The sequence below is a fragment of the Lepisosteus platostomus genome, unplaced genomic scaffold (assembly GCF_059453375.1).
Source record: "Lepisosteus platostomus isolate fLepPlt1 unplaced genomic scaffold, fLepPlt1.hap1 Scaffold_59_H1, whole genome shotgun sequence".
In the NCBI taxonomy this organism is placed as follows: domain Eukaryota; kingdom Metazoa; phylum Chordata; class Actinopteri; order Semionotiformes; family Lepisosteidae; genus Lepisosteus; species Lepisosteus platostomus.
In genome coordinates, this window is record NW_028291675.1 from 390,336 (window position 1) to 403,342 (window position 13,007).

The 13,007-nt window shown below is 54.2% G+C and overlaps 5 non-coding genes and 1 pseudogene across 5 annotated transcripts; 3 read left to right on the top strand and 3 right to left on the bottom strand.

The window, feature by feature from the left end:
* The first annotated feature begins 2,683 nt into the window (after positions 1-2,683).
* Positions 2,684-2,853, top strand: LOC148632853 (U1 spliceosomal RNA). The gene has a single exon (XR_015934191.1). It is a non-coding gene; the product is annotated as a U1 spliceosomal RNA (small nuclear RNA).
* A 636-nt stretch (positions 2,854-3,489) lies between these two features.
* LOC148632854 (5S ribosomal RNA) lies at positions 3,490-3,608 on the bottom strand. Its single transcript, XR_015934196.1, has one exon. It is a non-coding gene; the product is annotated as a 5S ribosomal RNA (ribosomal RNA).
* A 1,807-nt stretch (positions 3,609-5,415) lies between these two features.
* On the top strand, positions 5,416-5,579 carry LOC148632855 (U1 spliceosomal RNA). Its single transcript, XR_015934188.1, has one exon. It is a non-coding gene; the product is annotated as a U1 spliceosomal RNA (small nuclear RNA).
* Positions 5,580-6,215: 636 nt separating this feature from the next.
* Positions 6,216-6,334, bottom strand: LOC148632856 (5S ribosomal RNA). The gene has a single exon (XR_015934200.1). It is a non-coding gene; the product is annotated as a 5S ribosomal RNA (ribosomal RNA).
* Positions 6,335-8,141: 1,807 nt separating this feature from the next.
* Positions 8,142-8,305, top strand: LOC148632857 (U1 spliceosomal RNA). The gene has a single exon (XR_015934186.1). It is a non-coding gene; the product is annotated as a U1 spliceosomal RNA (small nuclear RNA).
* A 636-nt stretch (positions 8,306-8,941) lies between these two features.
* LOC148632858 (5S ribosomal RNA) lies at positions 8,942-9,060 on the bottom strand (annotated as a pseudogene).
* Positions 9,061-13,007: the final 3,947 nt, after the last annotated feature.

Sequence of the window (13,007 nt, forward strand, 5' to 3'; positions counted from 1 at the left end):
GGCTGCTGCCAGACGGAGAGGAGTGCTAGCCAGGAAACAGAGGCAGCTGCAGCGTCTCTACACGATGCTGCACAGTGGCTTCGATGTGCTCGAGGATATCACCCTTTTAAAAAAGGACATCCGGAGCATAGCCGAAGAAAGTAGTCGAGGAGTGCTGTTAAGAGGCAGAGTGCAGTTCTTGGAAGAAAATGAGAAGTGTACTCGCTTCTTTTTCAGGAAAGTGGTAGGCTCCAAGTCTGTCATGGAAAGTGTAGTTGATGAGGAGGGACGAGAGAGAACAGAGCCGAGTGCTATCCTCTCCTGCACCAAGGCCTTCTACTCAAGACTGTACAGCTCTACAGAGGTAAAGGATGAAGAAATTCATTTTTTTACCTCAAAGCTAGAAAACGTTTTGAGTGAAGAAGATAGGGAAGTACTTGAGAGGGATTTGACAGTAGAAGAGCTGAGACAGGCTATGGAGAGCTTACAGAAGGGGAAAACTCCAGGTGCTGACGGGCTCCCTAAAGAATTTTATTGCACCTTTTGGGATCTGCTTCAGGATCCGCTACTGGTCCTATTCGAGGAAAGATATAAGACAGAATTGCTGCCTGACTCCTTAAGAGAAGGCACTATCTCTCTCTTGTTTAAGAAAGGAGCAAAAAATGACATAAAGAACTGGAGACCCCTCAGCCTGTTAGGCGTGGACACTAAGATCCTGTCCAAAGCCCTTTTCCTGCACCTACAAAATGTAGTGGCCTCACTGGTAGGGAAAGAACAGACTTGTGGGATAGCAGGACGCCTGATGAGCGACAACCTGGCCTTGTTGAGGGATGTCTGTCTGTACTCTGAGGATCGCTCCCTCCCTCTTTGCATTTTAGGTGTAGACCTAGAAAAGGCCTTTGACCGCCTAAACCGGCAGTACTTAACATCGGGACTTGAGCACATGAAGTTTGGCCCCATCATGAGAAAGTGGATTAACCTGCTGTACACAGGTAGCAACAGCAGAGTCATGGTTAATGGCAATAGATCACGCCCCTTTGAAGTCTGTTCAGGGGTGAGGCAGGGCTGCCCATTATCCCCCTTGTTATGCGTTTTGGCTATGGAGCCCTTAGCCTGTGCCTTGCGCCAGGATCAGGCCATTAATGGGATACCAGTGCCTGGAAGTGGGGGAGGAGAGGTAAAGACATCTCTATACATGGATGACGTCACCCTGCTCCTCTCTGACAATGCCTCAATTAGCAGAGCTCTGCAGTGCTGTGATCGTTTCTCTTTGGCTTCCTCCGCAAAAATTAACAAATCTAAGAGTGAGATTTTTTATCAGAACTGGAGGGAGCCAAAAGAAGGACATGATCTCAGGCTGCAAGAGAAGAGAATTAAGGTCCTGGGGGTGTATTTTGGAGAAGAGATGGGAACAGTAAATTGGCAGAACAAATTGCCAATCTTAAACAAAAAACTGATGCAATGGAAGGACCGAGACCTCACCATGACAGGGAAGGTGCTGGTCATCAAAGCCGAGCTCTTGCCTGTCTTGATTTTTCTGGCTTCTACCTTCCCAATCCCACACCGTGTTGCGGCGGTGCTGAGGAGATTGATGTTTCAATTTCTATGGGGTGGGAAGCAGGAAAGACTCAGAAGGGAAATAATGTACAGGCCGCTACCCTCAGGGGGGAAGTCTGTCCCAGATATTGCTACGAAGCTGCTGTGCATTTTCCTGGCCTCTGTGCTGAGAGGCTTTGCAACAGCACCTGCAGCGCGTACCTGGACTTATTTTTCCAGGCTCTGGGTAGGTAGGGAGGTGTTCAGAGTGTGGGGTGTCAGACCCAAGCTGGACGTCCCACTCTCTGACACATGCCCTGCAATTTATGGGACAGTTAAAAGTTTTCTAAGATCTCACCCAATTGGCCATATTCCCCTCCGAGATGTCAGCGTCCAAAAACTGGAAGATTTCGTTGCACCCCAGAACAATAGGCAGACCCATGTGGGCATTTTAACATCAGCCCAAACAAGGAAGGTGTGGAAACACACATCCTCTAAGTTTCTGTGCAACATTCACAGAGATTTAGCCTGGAGTGTCGTCCACCAGTGCTTACCGGTACGAACTTTCTTGTACCGTAGGGGCCTCACCCCCAGCCCTCACTGCGTTAGGGTGGGCTGCGGCGAGGAGGAGACTGTATCCCATCTCCTGTGGTCCTGCTTTTTTGCTAAGGCCTTCTGGGCACAGTTTGAAGATTGGTTGCTGGCTCTCTCGCCCCAATTTACCCTGACCGCTGCTTTCGTCATATACGGCATCTCTCCTGTCAAACTTCCTCCTGACGTGTTTGACAGGATCTGGGCCGTGGTGAACAGTGGGAAAGTTGCCCTGTGGAGAGTGAGGAACATGGGGCTGTTCAAAGGCATCGAGATCCCAGTCAAGGCAGCAGGTAGCCTGGCCCTGTTCATCACCCGAGAGAACTATTACCTCAGAGATCTGTGGAGAGAAGGGAGGGAGGAAGCAGAAAATCTGTGGGAAATAGAGAGCATAGGTCAATATCTCAAGAAACTGTGAAAAACATTATCAAGTTTAAGTAAAGAATGTGATTTGCACCAGAAAAAAAGAAAATTGTTGCTATGTAACTGTTACCATGTCAAAATGTAATGAGATGTGATCATATATACTGTTTTAAGTATGTATATGAATGTAAAGCTTTCTGATTTGTGATGTCCTGTATTTTTTTGTGAAAAGAAAATAAAGTTCTTAAAAATCGAAATCGGTTCACCCAGGGCGAGGCTCGGCCATTGCACTCCGGCTGTGCTGACCCCTGCGAATTCCCCAAATGTGGGAATCTCGACTGCATAATTTCTGGTAGTGGGGGACTGCGTTCGCGCTCTCCCCTGATGTGCTTGGTCCAAAATCAGATACAGGAAGGTTAGGACACCACGAGCTGCGTGGCTGCGGAAGGATCCTGGTTCGACAGGAGTGGACGCCGCTGCTGGTTCTCGCTGGCTTTTAGTTAGGGGTCCGGAGAAGCATCTCAAGCTAGTTCCACTACTCCTTCCGGACGTTCATTCCCTTTTCAAAGTCAGTCGTTTTGCTGTAGTCTGCGTTCTTTAGGCTGATTATCGAGGTTAGCCTTTATTTGGTCATGGGGGGCCTCGGTACTGTATGCTGAGTCTAAAGACAGTTTCACCCGTTTTCTGATTGCTCGGTTCTGTACCAGTGCAGACATGTCAAACAGTGAATGGCTGTACCTCTATTGTATCCGTGCTCAATGAATGAAATCGGTAACAAATGAATATATGTCTAGTTATACGAAAAACGAGTGGTTTATCGACTCATCTTCATTTGCAGATTTAGAGGCAGCTTCGATATTCGTTTTACAGACGGGTTTTTTTTTTGGAATATGGGTCACACACATGCCACAGCAACAAAACATCTCTAGAGATGAGGCTATAGATCACCTTTCCATCCTGCAGGTTTTCCTCCCAAAGCCTACGGCACCAACGGCGACCCCTGCTGGCCGGGAGAGCAAAAGCTTACAGCACCTGGTATTCCCAGGCAGTCTCCCATCCAAGTACTAACCAGGCCCGACGCTGCTTAGCTTCCGAGATCAGACGAGATCGGGCGTGTTCAGGGTGGTGTGGCCGTAAGCAAAAGCCCCGTCGCCTGACTCGCTACTTGAAGCTGTGTGTGGCGGGGGTTCCGTGCTCCCCGAGCGGGACTGAAGGATCGTTCGTGTGCCACTCTTTGGAAAGGAGCTGCTTTCCAAATCGCATTGCGTGCCTGGATGTTGGCGAATGCGCTCCCTTGTGTTGGCTCGTCCCGCACTGGAGGAGGACAAACAATCTGCACGGAGGAGCACCAGGCAAGTCTTCACCAGACAAAAACCTCCAGTGCACAGCACTCTGGAAACATTTCGGGGCTTTCGCGTGTTTATTTCAGCACGTAAAGCGCACCGGTCCAACACGTCGGCCGGGCGCACGGCGCCTCCGCCCTCTTGTGGCCTTGCGGCGTCAGAGCAAGAGGCTCCTTCTCGCTGCCCTTCCGCTGTGTTGCAGGGCCCCGAGAGGGAACCCGGAGCGCGCACTTTGTGGGGGGCGGGGGACCGTGTTCGCGCTCTGCCCCCGGTCTCTTGCGCGAGTACTAAATCTCACGGACAGGGGGGCCTCGTCATTGATTGTTACAGGTGAGACGGGGATTAGGAGGAGACCCCGACTGATGGGTAAAGGGGAGCACTAACACCAGAGGGACACCCACGGCGTCTCTTTTTGAGAGACGCCCTGGGGTTTCCTAATGGCCAAGGAGGGTCGGGACCTCGGTTTGACGCCTCCCCCGAAGGACGGCGCCTGTTTGTGCAGCAGAGTGTCGCCATCAGGAGGCTGGGGCGTAAGAGAGCCACACAGCCCGCAGGGTGAGCGCTCCCTACTGGTCCCAGTCACACCTCTTGCAGGAGCAGCAGCAACCGGAGCTTTTCCGGGGTGGAATCTCCCATCCGGGTGCCGGCCAGGCTCACACCTGCTGGGCTGCCCCGGGGGTGAGCCCAGTCGAGAGTCGCAGGGCCAGATCTAGTCACCGGGGACAAACGATACAAGTGAAGGATTGCTCGGCTCTCGGCACTTGAAAAGACCGACAAATGTCTCGTTCCCGCCGGAGCTGAATGTACCCGCATGTGTGGTGTCGTCTTCTTCCCCCGCCCCGCTGTGTTTGCTGTATTGTCTCTGAAGCCGGCCCCCCCGAGACGAGACGGGCTGTTCCTGTGCCCCAATTAACACTTTACAGGTGCCATTCCCCGGCATTGTGGCCATTGTCGGTGCTCACACGCGATAAGATAAGGCGGAGGAGAGCGGGGCATGCCCAGCGGCAGACATTCAAGGAGGGGGCAGTGCGAGGTGAGGTGAGGTGCGACACGCCGGAGCCCCGACGCAGCTAATGCGGAGCACTTGTTGGACTGGCATCGAAAGGACGTGTGCGCACGGAGCGAGCCTTCCCTGCGGCGGAGCGCGGGAACTTTCTCCCCCCCTCCCGCTGCAGGAGTTGTGTGCACTGCAGCGGTGCCGAGAGAAAAGCACAGAAGGCAGCAGGCTCTGGAGAGCAGGTAAGAGACGGAGCCTTGTGGGCAGGCGAGCAGGCCCGTTTTTTGGAAATTGCTGAAAAGGTTTGTTCGGTGTGTGGCAGGCGCACGTCGCGAGCTTGCGTGGCGATCTGCCGGTCTGGAGTTATGCAAATGAGGCCGAATTGCATCCCGGGACATGCTGCGAATGCGCAACGGCGACTGCAGATGTGTAGGAAACGGCGCGCTCGTTTTCTCGTTTTGCCCACACTTTTGAGTGTTAGTGTGGCGTGTGAGTGTGTGAAAGAGTGGGCCCAGCAGGAGGCGGTGGCGTGCGGGGCGAGGAGGTGGCCTAGGCTGCGCGATTTGTGCTGTGGGTGCGGGCCGCTTGCAGGGGCCTGTTTAACTCATACTTACCTGGCAGGGGAGATACCTTGATCAAGAAGGAGGTTCACCCAGGGCGAGGCTCGGCCATTGCACTCCGGCTGTGTTGACCCCTGCGAATTCCCCAAATGTGGGAATCTCGACTGCATAATTTCTAGAAGTGGGGGACTGCGTTCGCGCTCTCCCCTGATGTGCTTGGTCCAAAATCAGATACGGGAGGGTTAGGACACCACGAGCTGCGTGGCTGCGGAAGGATCCCGGTTCGACAGGAGTGGACGCCGCTGCTGGTTCTCGCTGGCTTTTAGTTAGGGGTCCGGAGAAGCATCTCAAGCTAGTTCCACTACTCCTTCCGGACGTTCATTCCCTTTTCAAAGTCAGTCGTTTTGCTGTAGTCTGCGTTCTTTAGGCTGATTATCGAGGTTAGCCTTTATTTGGTCATGGGGGGCCTCGGTACTGTATGCTGAGTCTAAAGACAGTTTCACCCGTTTTCTGATTGCTCGGTTCTGTACCAGTGCAGACATGTCAAACAGTGAATGGCTGTACCTCTATTGTATCCGTGCTCAATGAATGAAATCGGTAACAAATGAATATATGTCTAGTTATACGAAAAACGAGTGGTTTATCGACTCATCTTCATTTGCAGATTTAGAGGCAGCTTCGATATTCGTTTTACAGACGGGTTTTTTTTTTGGAATATGGGTCACACACATGCCACAGCAACAAAACATCTCTAGAGATGAGGCTATAGATCACCTTTCCATCCTGCAGGTTTTCCTCCCAAAGCCTACGGCACCAACGGCGACCCCTGCTGGCCGGGAGAGCAAAAGCTTACAGCACCTGGTATTCCCAGGCAGTCTCCCATCCAAGTACTAACCAGGCCCGACACTGCTTAGCTTCCGAGATCAGACGAGATCGGGCGTGTTCAGGGTGGTGTGGCCATAAGCGAAAGCCCCGGCGCCTGACTCGCTACTTGAAGCTGTGTGTGGCGGGGGTTCCGTGCCCCCCGAGCGGGACTGAAGGATCGTTCGTGTGCAACTCTTTGGAAAGGAGCTGCTTTCCAAATCGCATTGCATGCCTGGATGTTGGCGAATGCGCTACCTTGTGTTGGCTCGTCCCGCACTGGAGGAGGACAAACAATCTGCACGGAGGAGCACCAGGCAAGTCTTCACCAGACAAAAACCTCCAGTGCACAGCACTCTGGAAACATTTCGGGGCTTTCGCGTGTTTATTTCAGCACGTAAAGCGCACCGGTCCAACACGTCGGCCGGGCGCGCGGCGCCTCCGCCCTCTTGTGGCCTTGCGGCGTCAGAGCAAGAGGCTCCTTCTCGCTGCCCTTCCGCTGTGTTGCAGGGCCCCGAGAGGGAACCCGGAGCGCGCACTTTGTGGGGGGCGGGGGACCGCGTTCGCGCTCTGCCCCCGGTCTCTTGCGCGAGTACTAAATCTCACGGACAGGGGGGCCTCGTCATTGATTGTTACAGGTGAGACGGGGATTAGGAGGAGACCCCGACTGATGGGTAAAGGGGAGCACTAACACCAGAGGGACACCCCCGGCGTCTCTTTTTGAGAGACGCCCTGGGGTTTCCTAATGGCCAAGGAGGGTCGGGACCTCGGTTTGACGCCTCCCCCGAAGGACGGCGCCTGTTTGTGCAGCAGAGTGTCGCCATCAGGAGGCTGGGGCGTAAGAGAGCCACACAGCCCGCAGGGTGAGCACTCCCTACTGGTCCCAGTCACACCTCTTGCAGGAGCAGCAGCAACCGGAGCTTTTCCGGGGTGGAATCTCCCATCCGGGTGCCGGCCAGGCTCACACCTGCTGGGCTGCCCCGGGGGTGAGCCCAGTCGAGAGTCGCAGGGCCAGATCTAGTCACCGGGGAGAAATGATACAAGTGAAGGATTGCTCGGCTCTCGGCACTTGAAAAGACCGACAAATGTCTCGTTCCCGCCGGAGCTGAATGTACCCGCATGTGTGGTGTCGTCTTCTTCCCCCGCCCCGCTGTGTTTGCTGTATTGTCTCTGAAGCCGGCCCCCCCGAGACGAGACGGGCTGTTCCTGTGCCCCAATTAACACTTTACAGGTGCCATTCCCCGGCATTGTGGCCATTGTCGGTGCTCACACGCGATAAGATAAGGCGGAGGAGAGCGGGGCATGCCCAGCGGCAGACATTCAAGGAGGGGGCAGTGCGAGGTGAGGTGAGGTGCGACACGCCGGAGCCCCGACGCAGCTAATGCGGAGCACTTGTTGGACTGGCATCGAAAGGACGTGTGCGCACGGAGCGAGCCTTCCCTGCGGCGGAGAGCGGGAACTTTCTCCCCCCCTCCCGCTGCAGGAGTTGTGTGCACTGCAGCGGTGCCGAGAGAAAAGCACAGAAGGCAGCAGGCTCTGGAGAACAGGTAAGAGACGGAGCCTTGTGGGCAGGCGAGCAGGCCCGTTTTTTGGAAATTGCTGAAAAGGTTTGTTCGGTGTGTGGCAGGCGCACGTCGCGAGCTTGCGTGGCGATCTGCCGGTCTGGAGTTATGCAAATGAGGCCAAATTGCATCCCGGGACATGCTGCGAATGCGCAACGGCGACTGCAGATGTGTAGGAAACGGCGCGCTCGTTTTCTCGTTTTGCCCACACTTTTGAGTGTTAGTGTGGCGTGTGAGTGTGTGAAAGAGTGGGCCCAGCAGGAGGCGGTGGCGTGCGGGGCGAGGAGGTGGCCTAGGCTGCGCGATTTGTGCTGTGGGTGCGGGCCGCTTGCAGGGGCCTGTTTAACTCATACTTACCTGGCAGGGGAGATACCTTGATCAAGAAGGAGGTACACCCAGGGCGAGGCTCGGCCATTGCACTCCGGCTGTGCTGACCCCTGCGAATTCCCCAAATGTGGGAATCTCGACTGCATAATTTCTGGTAGTGGGGGACTGCGTTCGCGCTCTCCCCTGATGTGCTTGGTCCAAAATCAGATACAGGAAGGTTAGGACACCACGAGCTGCGTGGCTGCGGAAGGATCCCGGTTCGACAGGAGTGGACGCCGCTGCTGGTTCTCGCTGGCTTTTAGTTAGGGGTCCGGAGAAGCATCTCAAGCTAGTTCCACTACTCCTTCCGGACGTTCATTCCCTTTTCAAAGTCAGTCGTTTTGCTGTAGTCTGCGTTCTTTAGGCTGATTATCGAGGTTAGCCTTTATTTGGTCATGGGGGGCCTCGGTACTGTATGCTGAGTCTAAAGACAGTTTCACCCGTTTTCTGATTGCTCGGTTCTGTACCAGTGCAGACATGTCAAACAGTGAATGGCTGTACCTCTATTGTATCCGTGCTCAATGAATGAAATCGGTAACAAATGAATATATGTCTAGTTATACGAAAAACGAGTGGTTTATCGACTCATCTTCATTTGCAGATTTAGAGGCAGCTTCGATATTCGTTTTACAGACGGGTTTTTTTTTTGGAATATGGGTCACACACATGCCACAGCAACAAAACATCTCTAGAGATGAGGCTATAGATCACCTTTCCATCCTGCAGGTTTTCCTCCCAAAGCCTACGGCACCAACGGCGACCCCTGCTGGCCGGGAGAGCAAAAGCTTACAGCACCTGGTATTCCCAGGCAGTCTCCCATCCAAGTACTAACCAGGCCCGACGCTGCTTCGCTTCCGAGATCAGACAAGATCGGGCGTGTTCAGGGTGGTGTGGCTGAAAGCGAAAGCCCCGGCGCCTGACTCGCTACTTGAAGCTGTGTGTGGCGGGGGTTCCGTGCCCCCCGAGCGGGACTGAAGGATCGTTCGTGTGCAACTCTTTGGAAAGGAGCTGCTTTCCAAATCGCATTGCGTGCCTGGATGTTGGCGAATGCGCTCCCTTGTGTTGACTCGTCCCGCACTGGAGGAGGACAAACAATCTGCACGGAGGAGCACCAGGCAAGTCTTCACCAGACAAAAACCTCCAGTGCACAGCACTCTGGAAACATTTCGGGGCTTTCGCGTGTTTATTTCAGCACGTAAAGCGCACCGGTCCAACACGTCGGCCGGGCGCGCGGCGCCTCCGCCCTCTTGTGGCCTTGCGGCGTCAGAGCAAGAGGCTCCTTCTCGCTGCCCTTCCGCTGTGTTGCAGGGCCCCGAGAGGGAACCCGGAGCGCGCACTTTGTGGGGGGCGGGGGACCGCGTTCGCGCTCTGCCCTCGGTCTCTTGCGCGAGTACTAAATCTCACGGACAGGGGGGCCTCGTCATTGATTGTTACAGGTGAGACGGGGATTAGGAGGAGACCCCGACTGATGGGTAAAGGGGAGCACTAACACCAGAGGGACACCCACGGCGTCTCTTTTTGAGAGACGCCCTGGGGTTTCCTAATGGCCAAGGAGGGTCGGGACCTCGGTTTGACGCCTCCCCCGAAGGACGGCGCCTGTTTGTGCAGCAGAGTGTCGCCATCAGGAGGCTGGGGCGTAAGAGAGCCACACAGCCCGCAGGGTGAGCGCTCCCTACTGGTCCCAGTCACACCTCTTGCAGGAGCAGCAGCAACCGGAGCTTTTCCGGGGTGGAATCTCCTATCCGGGTGCCGGCCAGGCTCACACCTGCTGGGCTGCCCCGGGGGTGAGCCCAGTCGAGAGTCGCAGGGCCAGATCTAGTCACCGGGGAGAAACGATACAAGTGAAGGATTGCTCGGCTCTCGGCACTTGAAAAGACCGACAAATGTCTCGTTCCCGCCGGAGCTGAATGTACCCGCATGTGTGGTGTCGTCTTCTTCCCCCGCCCCGCTGTGTTTGCTGTATTGTCTCTGAAGCCGGCCCCCCCGAGACGAGACGGGCTGTTCCTGTGCCCCAATTAACACTTTACAGGTGCCATTCCCCGGCATTGTGGCCATTGTCGGTGCTCACACGCGATAAGATAAGGCGGAGGAGAGCGGGGCATGCCCAGCGGCAGACATTCAAGGAGGGGGTAGGGCGAGGTGAGGTGAGGTGCGACACGCCGGAGCCCCGACGCAGCTAATGCGGAGCACTTGTTGGACTGGCATCGAAAGGACGTGTGCGCACGGAGCGAGCCTTCCCTGCGGCGGAGCGTGGGAACTTTCTCCCCCCCTCCCGCTGCAGGAGTTGTGTGCACTGCAGCGGTGCCGAGAGAAAAGCACAGAAGGCAGCAGGCTCTGGAGAGCAGGTAAGAGACGGAGCCTTGTGGGCAGGCGAGCAGGCCCTTTTTTTGGAAATTGCTGAAAAGGTTTGTTCGGTGTGTGGCAGGCGCACGTCGCGAACTTGCGTGGCGATCTGCCGGTCTGGAGTTATGCAAATGAGGCTGAATTGCATCCCGGGACATGCTGCGAATGCGCAACGGCGACTGCAGATGTGTAGGAAACGGCGCGCTCGTTTTCTCGTTTTGCCCACACTTTTGAGTGTTAGTGTGGCGTGTGAGTGTGTGAAAGAGTGGGCCCAGCAGGAGGCGGTGGCGTGCGGGGCGAGGAGGTGGCCTAGGCTGCGCGATTTGTGCTGTGGGTGCGGGCCGCTTGCAGGGGCCTGTTTAATTCATACTTACCTGGCAGGGGAGATACCTTGATCAGCCTGTAGGTGGAGTAGTTGGATTGTTTTTCTTTTGTTGGAAGAAGTGTTCGATTTGCGGTTTTTGAAATGGCAACCTTTGGATCCCGTAAGAATGCTGTACGTTTTGAGCTCTTGGATGACCTCTTCATGGATCGTATGCAGTTCAGCAGAAAAGTGTTACAGAAGGAACTTGGCTTTGAACCTCGGCACTTGGATTTCATCTTCGCTCTCCCAGGTCAGAAAGCATTTGAGGTTGTATTTGCTACCTATCCTCTGTTTGAACAATGCGTGGATGTGTTTGAGGCAAAAAGAGGCAAAGTTCCTGCACTTGAGAAGATCAACTTGCAGCCTCTGACACAGAGAGAGAGGAAAACGGTGCACGTTGTTATGTTCTCGGAACTGGCAAAGACGGAGGACATTCACACCTGGCTTAACCAGTACTGCACCGTCCACCATGGAACTGAGGTTAGAGATGTTGATGGTATAAAAACAGGAGCAAGGAAATTCGAGGTTCGCTTGCTACCGGACAGCGTAAATGGAGGCTTAAGGCACCTGCCCTCTACAATCCGGCTGGGCGCCTGCAATGGCTATGTGTTTTATGTGGGACAACCAAAGGTGTGTCGGCGCTGTGGTGCTGTGGGACACCTGGCATCGTCCTGCACTGTGAAATGCTGCAAGACCTGTGGCAAACAGGGACATTTAGCCTCTGACTGTTCAATGCTGCCAAAGTGCAATTTATGTGGCTCGGAAGGACACGTTTTTAAGAACTGCCCAAACGCCTACGCCAATAAACTCAAAATGAGAAAGGATGAGGCAGTGCTTGTTTCAGCCAAACCGGCCCGAAAATCCAAAGCAAACAACAAGTCAAACAAAGAACCCTTGTTGGACAAAGACTCTCAGCCTCCAGCCAGGATCAGTCCTGCTGTGGCTCCGGGGCTGGTGGAAGAGAAATCCACTACGCCCCCACAACCGCAGACTGCACCAGACAAGCACGAGGGTTTGAAAACCCCCGAGAACAGCGAGGACCCCTCCCCCACTCCTGCTCCTCAGAACGAGGGCCAGTGTGGGGCCCCCCGGTGGAGCGGGTCCAGCGAGGATACCCAGGATTCAGCGGAGCTGCTTTTCTCAGACTCTGCAAGTGCTACAGATGCCCTCCTCTCCTCCATCCAGTCCATCACGGAGGATCTGCAGCAGCTGGTGGGTGAGGGGGAAGAGGAGACTGGTGCATCGGCTGCACCCCTTTCCCCTCAGTGCTCCCAGGAGCTGGACTTGAGGAAAAGGAAAAATGACTCTGTTTTCTCCCCGAGCGAGGAGGAAGGAGAGCATGGCGATGGGGACAGCTGGAACCTCTCCACCCCTCCCTCTACCCCCTTCCTTGAAATGGACTCTGTGAACGCTTTTACTGCTGCCACCCTGATGAAGGCTCATTCAGAGGATGACTGGCAGGAAATTGGTAAGAAGAAAAAGAAAAAGAAAAAGGTAACAGGTGAGACCGAAGAGAAATGTGTTTTGTAAAGACTGGTTCCACTTTCTTATGTAATATGGCTCTTAACATAATTTCTCTTAACACAAGAGGTATCAATGACAGAGTTAAATGCCAGTCTGTCTTTGATTACCTCCAGCAGAGAGAGGGAGATGTGTTGATGTTGCAGGAGTGTGCTTTAGCCTATCAAGAGAGGTATAAAAGTTTTGAAGATAGGTGGGATAAAGGGCCTTCTGTTTGGTCAGGGGACAATAACAACAGAGCCTCTGGCGTGGCCATTCTTTTCAAAGGATGGGCATTCAAATTGAAAAGTATTCAGAGGGTCATAGATGGCAGGTTGCTGTGTGTGGATGTGGAATGGGGGACCGTTAACCTGCGGCTAATCAATGTGTATTGCCCTACTGACGTAGGAGGAAGGGTGGAGCTACTCAAGGCACTCTCCCCCCTATTGTTATGCAGCACAGACGTGATAGTGGGAGGGGATTTTAATTGTATCTTAGAGCACACAGACAGGCAGTCTAGCTCGCCGATAAAATTGGATTCCAGCTCACTGGCCCTGCAAAACTTAGTTCAAGACTTTAAACTCTCAGACACATATAGATGTATATATCCCACAACAGCAGGATATACATGGTCAGGGAGGA